This window comes from Triticum dicoccoides, chromosome 7B, assembly GCF_002162155.2.
Source record: "Triticum dicoccoides isolate Atlit2015 ecotype Zavitan chromosome 7B, WEW_v2.0, whole genome shotgun sequence".
Classification (NCBI taxonomy): domain Eukaryota; kingdom Viridiplantae; phylum Streptophyta; class Magnoliopsida; order Poales; family Poaceae; genus Triticum; species Triticum dicoccoides.
In genome coordinates, this window is record NC_041393.1 from 141434013 (window position 1) to 141442641 (window position 8629).

Consider the following 8629-nt stretch of genomic DNA (forward strand, 5'->3'; position numbering starts at 1 on the left):
CGGAGGTCGGACATAGGTCCCTTGAAAATTGGCCCTGAAGGCATCCTTGAGTTCCTCCCAACTTCCGATTGAATTTTCGGGGAGGCTTTTCAACCAGTGTCGAGCTGGTCCCTTCAACTTGAGAGGAAGGTATTTGATGGCGTGGAGGTCGTCCCCACGAGCCATGTGGATATGAAGGATAAAATCCTCAATCCAGACCCCAGGGTCTATCGTTCCGTCGTATGCCTCTATGTTCACAGGTTTAAAACCTAGTGGAAATTCATGGTCCAGTACCTCTTCGGTGAAGCACAGAGGGTGAGCAGCCCCTCTGTTTCTGGGCGTGTTATGGCGTGTCGTCGGCTGTTGATGTGTCCGGTACTGATTCCAAACTGGTATCCGATTAGTCTGATCATTTTGGTGACCATAGTCCTGTGCCGGGGCATGTCCTCTAGATCCATAGATGGACCTGGTCGTGCCAGCCTTTTTATCCAGGAGCTCACGTAAATCATGTGCGTCGTCGGTAGCTGCTCCATTGCGGTTTCGAAGTGGTTTGTTCGGCCTATTGGCCGTATTGTTCTTCGGTGGAACGACCTCGTCGTCGAATTCTGGTAGCAGCTTGCGCTTTGGATAGCTCTTTGTTTGGCGATCGTCGCCGTACTTTTCTTCAGTGTCTAGTACTTTATTCCATCTGTGATTGAGCGTTTCCTGTGCGGCTTTAACATTTTGCTTCTGCTTCTTTGGACTTCTTGCAGTGGCCATAAGCCTTCTGTGGAGGTTATCTCATTCCAAGCGTGTTTCCGGGATGATGAATGCGTCGTCGTCTGGGCTATGCTCCTGTCCCGGGATAGTTTGATGAGTTCGTCCCTCGGGGTCACTATGATCGAGCGTCTGCTCCGGGCTGTGTTCGGCATGACCTGGCTCATCCTACTCCATCACTGGGTACATACGGTCGTTTTTGCCTTCGGAGTTGACTGGGGTGTCTATCTTTCTAGCACTGTTATCACTATTTTTACTGTGACTGGATTTAGATCGGCGTCAGCGCCATCATTTTGGCTTTTGTCCGGGGGTTTTATCCTCCGTTTTGTCGCCATCGTCCTCCTTAGGCGTATCCACCATGTATATATCGTATGATGACGTGGCAGTCTAGCACCCCGTGAGTGGTGGTTCTGAATCGTATCCTGCGCCGATGTCCATACCGTCGGTGTCATCAGAGTAGAATTCAAGCATGTCTGTTATGTCGTTGACAGTGGCTATGAAGTGGGTGGTGGGTGGGCAACGAATTCCTTCGTCGCCTGCTTCCCACTCGAGCCGGACATAGTTCGGCCAAGAGTCTTCTGACAATGAGAGAGACTTTAACGAGTTCAGCATGCTGCCAAAGGGCGAGTGCTGGAAGATATCCGCACGCGGTGAATTCCATTACCGGAGCCCACCCGGATTCGGCGGGCTCGGGAGTGCACGGACTAAACCTACAACCGGATACGAGTCCGGGGGTCCGGTGTCACAGGCTTCCTTGGGGGTGATGTCTATGTTCGGCTCTACCACTGATGGGTGTGCGGCCTCCGGGGCGGGGTCCATCCACCCGTCGTCGGGTGACGCAATCTGCCCCAGATTTAGGTCCGGGGCTCCTGCAGGGGCGGTATCCCGAGCATTGTCTGACAGTAGGTATAAGCCGTGCTCATCGTGACTGTCCGGCACTCCTGGCATAGGCCCGAGTCCGTTGAAGATCAAGTCTTCGTGGATATCGGCCGTGTAGTTTAGGTTTCCGAACCTGACCCGATGGCCAGGGACGTAGCTGTCGATCTGCTCCAGATGGCCAAGCGAGTTGGCCCGCAGTGCGAAGCCACCGAACACGAATATCTGTCCGGGGAGAAAAGTCTCACCCTGGACCATGTTGTCGTGATGATTGAAGGAGCCATCGAGCCTTACAGCGACCACACAGAGGAACTCTCAATGAAAGCACCAATGTCGGTGTCAAAACCGGTGGATCTCTAGTAGGGGGTCCCGATTTGTGCGTCTAAGGCTAATGGTAACAGGAGGCAAGGGACACAATGTTTACCCAGGTTCGGGCCCTCTCGATGGAGGTAAAACCCTACTTCCTGCTTGATTGATATTGATGATATGGGTGTTACAAGAGTTGATCTATTGCGAGATCGTAGAGGCTAAACCCTAGAAGCTAGCCTATGATGATTATGATTCTGTCTCTAAGGACTAAACTCTCAGGTTTATATAGACACCGGAGAGGGCTAGGGTTTACATGGAGTCGGTTACAAAGAAGGAAATATAATATCCGGATCGCCAAGCTTGTCTTCCACGCAAAGGAGAGTCCCATCCGGACACGGGACGAAGTCCTAAGTCTTGTATCTTCACGGTCCAACAGTCCGGCCAAAGTATATAATCCGGCTGTCCGGATACCCCCTAATCCAGGACTCCCTCAACGGGTGCCTTCCATACCAACACTTTCCAAGGAATTTATTATTTGACAACATCAAGTAAATTTCCTTTTCATTTCGGGACTGGGCATCCCTATTACCACCACACTCTTGTGCAATGACAAGTGAATAAACACTCATCTTGAGAATAACACATCTAGCATGAAAAAATATTGGCCACTCCCCGTCGCTTCATGAGCGGTACGGGCACACAAAGAGGAAATTGATTTTTGAAAATTAGAGTTGGCACATATAAATTTACTTGGAACGGTGCGAAAATACCGCATATTGGTAGGTATGGTGGACTCATATGGAAAAAATGGTTTAAGGATTTTGGCTCCACAAGTAGTATTTCTACTTAGTACAAGCGGAGGCTAGCAAAAAGATTGAGAAGCAACCAACCAAGAAACAAAAATTCTCATAAATGAGCATTAAGCATAACTAACATCGAATAATGCACCACAAATAGGATGTAATTTCATTGCATAGCTATTGAATTTCGTGCTTGCATAGGGAATCACAAACCTTAACACCAATATTCTTACTAAAGCATAATTACTCATCAACATGACTCACGTATTGCTATCATCATATCTCTAAACTATTACAAAGAATCAACTTTATTTTGTCCAATGATCTTCATGAAAGTTTTTATTATATCACCCTTGAATATCTATCACTTTGGGACTAATTAATATATTGCCATTTCTTATAACAAGCTCTCAAACAAATTTAAGTGAAGAACATGAGCATAATTTTGTTTTCATCATCTCCCAAAATAATATAAGTGAAGCATGAGAGAATATTTCTCCAAAATATACTAACTCTCAAATTAATCTAAGTGAAGCATGAGAGTATTTCTTCAAAAATGAAAGCATCGTCGTTCTTAAAAAGAATAGGTGAAGCACTAGAGCAATTCCATGGCTCAAAGAATTTAAGTGAAGCACATAGAGCGATTCTAAAAAATTATAGCATCATTATGGCTTTCTCAAATAGGTGTGTCCATCAAGGATAATTATGACAAACTAAAAATCAAAACAAGCAAAGACTCATATAATACAAGATGCTCCAAGCAAAACTCATGATATGTGATGAATAAAAATATAGCTCCAAGTAAAATTACCGATGGTCATTAGAAGAAAGAGGGGATGCCTTCCGGGGCATCCCCAAGCTTAGTTGCTTGGTTATCCTTGAATATTACCTTGGGGTGCCATGGGGTATCCCCAAGATTAGGCTCTTGACACTCCTTGTTCCTTCATCCATCGTGATCTCACCCAAAACTTGAAAACTTCAATCATACAAAACTCAACAAAACTTTCGTGAGATCCGTTAGTATAAGAAAACCAATCCTTACTTTAAGTAATGTTGCAAACCCATTCATATTTTGTTATTGCATTATACCTACTGTATTCTAACTTTACCATGGCTTATACCCCCCGATACAATCCATAGATTCATCAAAATAAGCACACAATGCAACAAAAATAGAATCTGTCCAAAACAGAACAGTCTGTAAAGACACGAATTTTACTCATACTTCTGTAACTCAAAACATTCTAAAACATTAGGACAATGTAGGCAATTGGTATGTAATTTTTTGTAAAAAAATTAGAAGTTTTCGTTGCTTTTGTGAATTTTAACAATTCTGCTAATGGACACAAAAGTTTCTGTTTTCCAACAAGATCAAATCAACTATCACCCAACATGATCCTAAAGGCTTTACTTGGCATGAACATTAATTAAAACATAAACACAATCATAACAGTAGCATAGTTGTGCAAAAACTCAAGAACATGAAGAAAAAGATAAAAATAAATGTATTCATTGGGTTGCCTCCCAACAAGCGCTATCATTTTATGCCCCTATATAGACATGATGCATAGATTCAATGATGCTCACATAAAAGACAATAATTGAAGCACAAAGAGAGCATCATAAAACATGTGACAAGCATATTTAAATCTAACATACTTCCTATGCGTAGTAATTTTATAAGCAAAAAAACTTATCAAGGAAAACAAAACCTAGGATATGCACGGAAGAAGAAAGAAACAATAGCAATCTCAACATAACGAGAGGTAATTTAGTAAGATGAAAATTTTTACAACCATATTCCCCTCTCTCATAATAATTACATGTGGGGTCATACTCAAAATCAACAATATACCTATCACATAAAATATTCTCTACATGATCCACATGCATGCAAAGTTGACACTCTTCCAAAATAGTGGGATTATCATCAAATAAAGTCATGACCTCGCCAAGCCCACTTTTATCAAAAAAAACTCATAAGATTGATCATTCTCCAAAATAGTGAGATCATTATTATCTAAAGTTGGAACTCTTCCAAACCCACTTTCAATATTATCGTAAACATATTCATCATGAGGCTTAAATAATTTTCGAGATCATAAGAAGAATCACCCCAATCATGATCATTGCAATAAGTAGTGCACATATCAAAATTAGCATCCCCAAGCTTCGGGTTTTGCATATTATTAGCACAATTGAAAGTAATAGAATTTATAATATCATCATTGCAATCATGCTTTTCATTCAAGGAGATATTGTGAATCACTTTATAAATTTCTTCTTTTAACACTTCATCACAATTTTCAGATCCACGAATCTGAAGCAAAACTTCATAAAGATAATCAGTGCACTCAATTCACTAGCAATTGGTTCATCACAATTGGATCTTTTGAAAAGATTAGCATGTGGATGGGGGTCCATATTAATAGATTTTTAGCAAGTGAAGATGCAAGCAAATAGAAGACACATGGCAACACAAGTAAAGATAGCAAACGAGCAAAAAGGCAAATGGAAAATTATTTTTGTGCTTTTCGTAAAAACATTTTAGAAGTAAGGGATATGAAAACGAGAGGCAAATGGCAAATAATGTAAATTGCAAGGAGATGAGATTTGTGATTAGGAACCTGATAGATGTTGATTATGTCTCCCCAGTAGCAGCGCCAGAAATTCCTTTCAATTGCTTGTATCTGCGTCGGTATTTCCCCAACGAGGAAGGGATGATGCAGTATACCAACGGCAAGTATTTCCCTCAGTTATGAAACCAAGGTTATCAATACAGTAGGAGAACCAAGCAACACTATGTAAACTGAACCTGCACACAAAGAACAAATCCTTACAACCCAACACATAAGAGGGGTTGTCAATCCCTCCTTGGTAAAAAGGATAGATTAAATTGTATGAGATTGGATAAATAGATATGATGAAAACACAAAATAAAATAAATAAATAAAAAGTGCGGCAAGGTATTTTTAGGTTTTTGGAATAATAGATCTGAAAACAATATGATAGAAAATAGACCCAAGGGTCGTAAATTTCACTAGTGGCTTCTCTCGAGAAAATGCATACGGTGGGTAAACAAATTACTGTTGGGTAATTGATAGAAGAGCAAATAATTATGAAGACATCCAAGGCAATGATCAAATACATAGGCATCATGTCCAAGATTAGTAGACTGACTCCTGCCTGCATCTACTACTATTACTCCACACATCGACCGCTATCCAGCATGCATCTAGTTTATTAAGTTCATGGAGAAATGGAGTAATGCAATAAGAATGATGACATGATGTAGACAAGATATATTCATGTAGGAATAGACCCCATCTTTTTATCATTAATAGCAATGATACATGCGTGCCTCGCTACCCCTTCTGTCACTGGGTGAGGACACTGCAAGATCGAACCCATCATAAAGCACCTCTTCCCATTACAAGAAAAATCAATCTAGTTGGCCAAACCAAACCAAAGTTTTGGAGAAGAAATACGAGGCTATAAATTATCATGCATATAAGAGATTAAATAAGACCCAAATAATATTCATGGATATAGATCTGATCATAAACTCGGACTTTATCATATCCCAACAAACACACCGCAAAAAGTCATTACATCAAATAGATCTCCAAGAACATCGAGGAGAACATTGTATTGGCAATCAAAAGGAGAAAAGAAGCCATCTAGCTACTGCCTACGAACCCGCAGGTCTGTGGTGAACTACTCACGCATCATCGGAGGAGCACCAATGAGGATGATGAACCCCTCTGTGATCGTGTTCCCCTCCGGCAAGGTGCCGGAATAAGGCTCTAGATTGGATCTCGTGGTTTTCGAACTTGCGGTGGATGGAATTGTTCTTTGTCAACTCCCCAAGGGTTTCTAGAATATCTGAGTATTTATAGAACTGAGAGGTAGTAGAGGAGGTCTTCGTGGGCCTCACCACCCATCAGGGTGCGCTAGGGGCCTCTAGCACGCCCTGGTGGGTGGTGGGCTCCATGAGCCTCTCCCAGGTGATTCCTTGGCTCCCAAGTTGTCTTGTGGTCCAAAAAAATCTTCAAAAAGTTTCGTGACATTTGGACTTCGTTTGGTACTGATATTTTGCGAAGTAAAAAACAAGCAAAAAACAGCAACTGGCACTAGGCACTATGTCAATAGGTTAGTCCCAAAAAATGATATAAAGTTGCTAGAGAATGATTGTAAAACATCCAAGGATGATAATATAACAACATGGAACAATAAAAAAATTATAGATATGTTGGAGATGTATCAACCACTTCCACCATCTTGAACTTTTTTTGGAGGTTCCGGATCCGCTCTTGAAGAGCCTCAACCTCGTATTGATTGCCCCACTCAAGGCCGTGTTTCTGCCTCGACATCAGCTTCCTTGGAGGAGTACCAGTGAAGGCAGGACCTGGATCGAGTGGCTTGGTGATGTACAACCACTCGCGTTGCTAGATCTTCACCGTCTCGATGAAGGTCCCCTCGAGCCAAACTGGCTTATGGAGCTTGCTGATCATTGCGTCGCCGCACTTGGCGAATTCGGCGGTGCACGCTCTTTGGCTTGACACAGAATGTCTTCAGCCATACGCTAAAGTGTGGCTCGATGCGAAGGAATGCCTCGCACACTATGATAAAAGTGGTGAGGTGAAGGATGGAATTCGGGGCTATATTTCCACGTAGAAGAATCCCCTGCACGAAAGGATGTAGGGGAAACCCCAAACCTCAGATGAGGTGGGGACGCGCTGGCCGGGCTCTGGGCCCGACAGACGGCATTGACCGGGATGTACCCCGCCACGCGTAGCTCAGCGATAATGGTGTCAGTGACCTTGGAGGCCACCCACCTCCCCTTTATGTTTGCGTCCGCCATGGGTGCAGATGCAAAAGCTTGGGAGGAGCCGTTGGCTTGTGGATGAGATGGGAGGTGCAAAGGTTTGGAGGGTCTGGGCGTCGAAGCGGAAGGAGAGCATGGGTGTTTGGATTCGATCCCTCCTGCTCTTTATAAACCTGTAAAAGGCGAAGCATGCCTCCCCTTGCTTCGTAAAAATCACCACGTTTCGGTTTATCATGTCGTTGTGGCTGCTTGGGAAGAATCAATTGATTGATGATACCCTCTAAAATGTGGGGCACGATCTCTGTTTTGATACGACGTGCCAGTAAGAGGTTTGCCTTGAACCGTGATTCGAACCAGTAATAACCGACACATTATGTCATTAGCGGTGGTGCTCCAATAAAGTTGTCAGTAATTGACTGCCGAGCTCACCTAAGCTAGCCTTCGAGGCTAAGTAAAGTTTACACTTTAGATAAAGGCGTATGCATCTGACCTAGACATGGCCGGGCTTGTTTGGGTCTCCCTGAAAGTGATGCCTAATTGAAGGAGCTTGCAAATTTCGTATGGTGGCCATCTGAAGATGTGGAACTTGCCTGCCAAGATGAAGACATTATCCGACGAAGATGGACAACCTCGGCTTCGAAGACAAGTTCGGGGGCTACTGACGGTGTCCTGGACTAGGGGGTCCTAGCCCAGCCGGACTAATGTACGGGGCGGATTACCAGCTCATTGAGGAAGCAAGACTCCGGAGGCCATCAGAATGGGGCGACCGAAGACTTGGCGTGTACTCCAAGTATATTCGACTAGATTCGGCATGTAAATCCTTAGATGGCAACCGATCTTGTGTAACCCTTGATACTCCTGGTGCCTATATAAACCAGGAGGTCTAGTCCGTAGAGGGAATCCATCCATACGCCCATTCATCATACCCCTAGGGTTTAGACCACAACTTACGATCTCGAGATAGATCAACTATGTACTTGGGTACCTTCATAATATAAACAAGAGCAGGACGTAGGGTTTTACCTCCATAGAGAGGGTCCGAATCTGGGTAAACTCCCTCTGTGTTCTTCTCCTATTACCC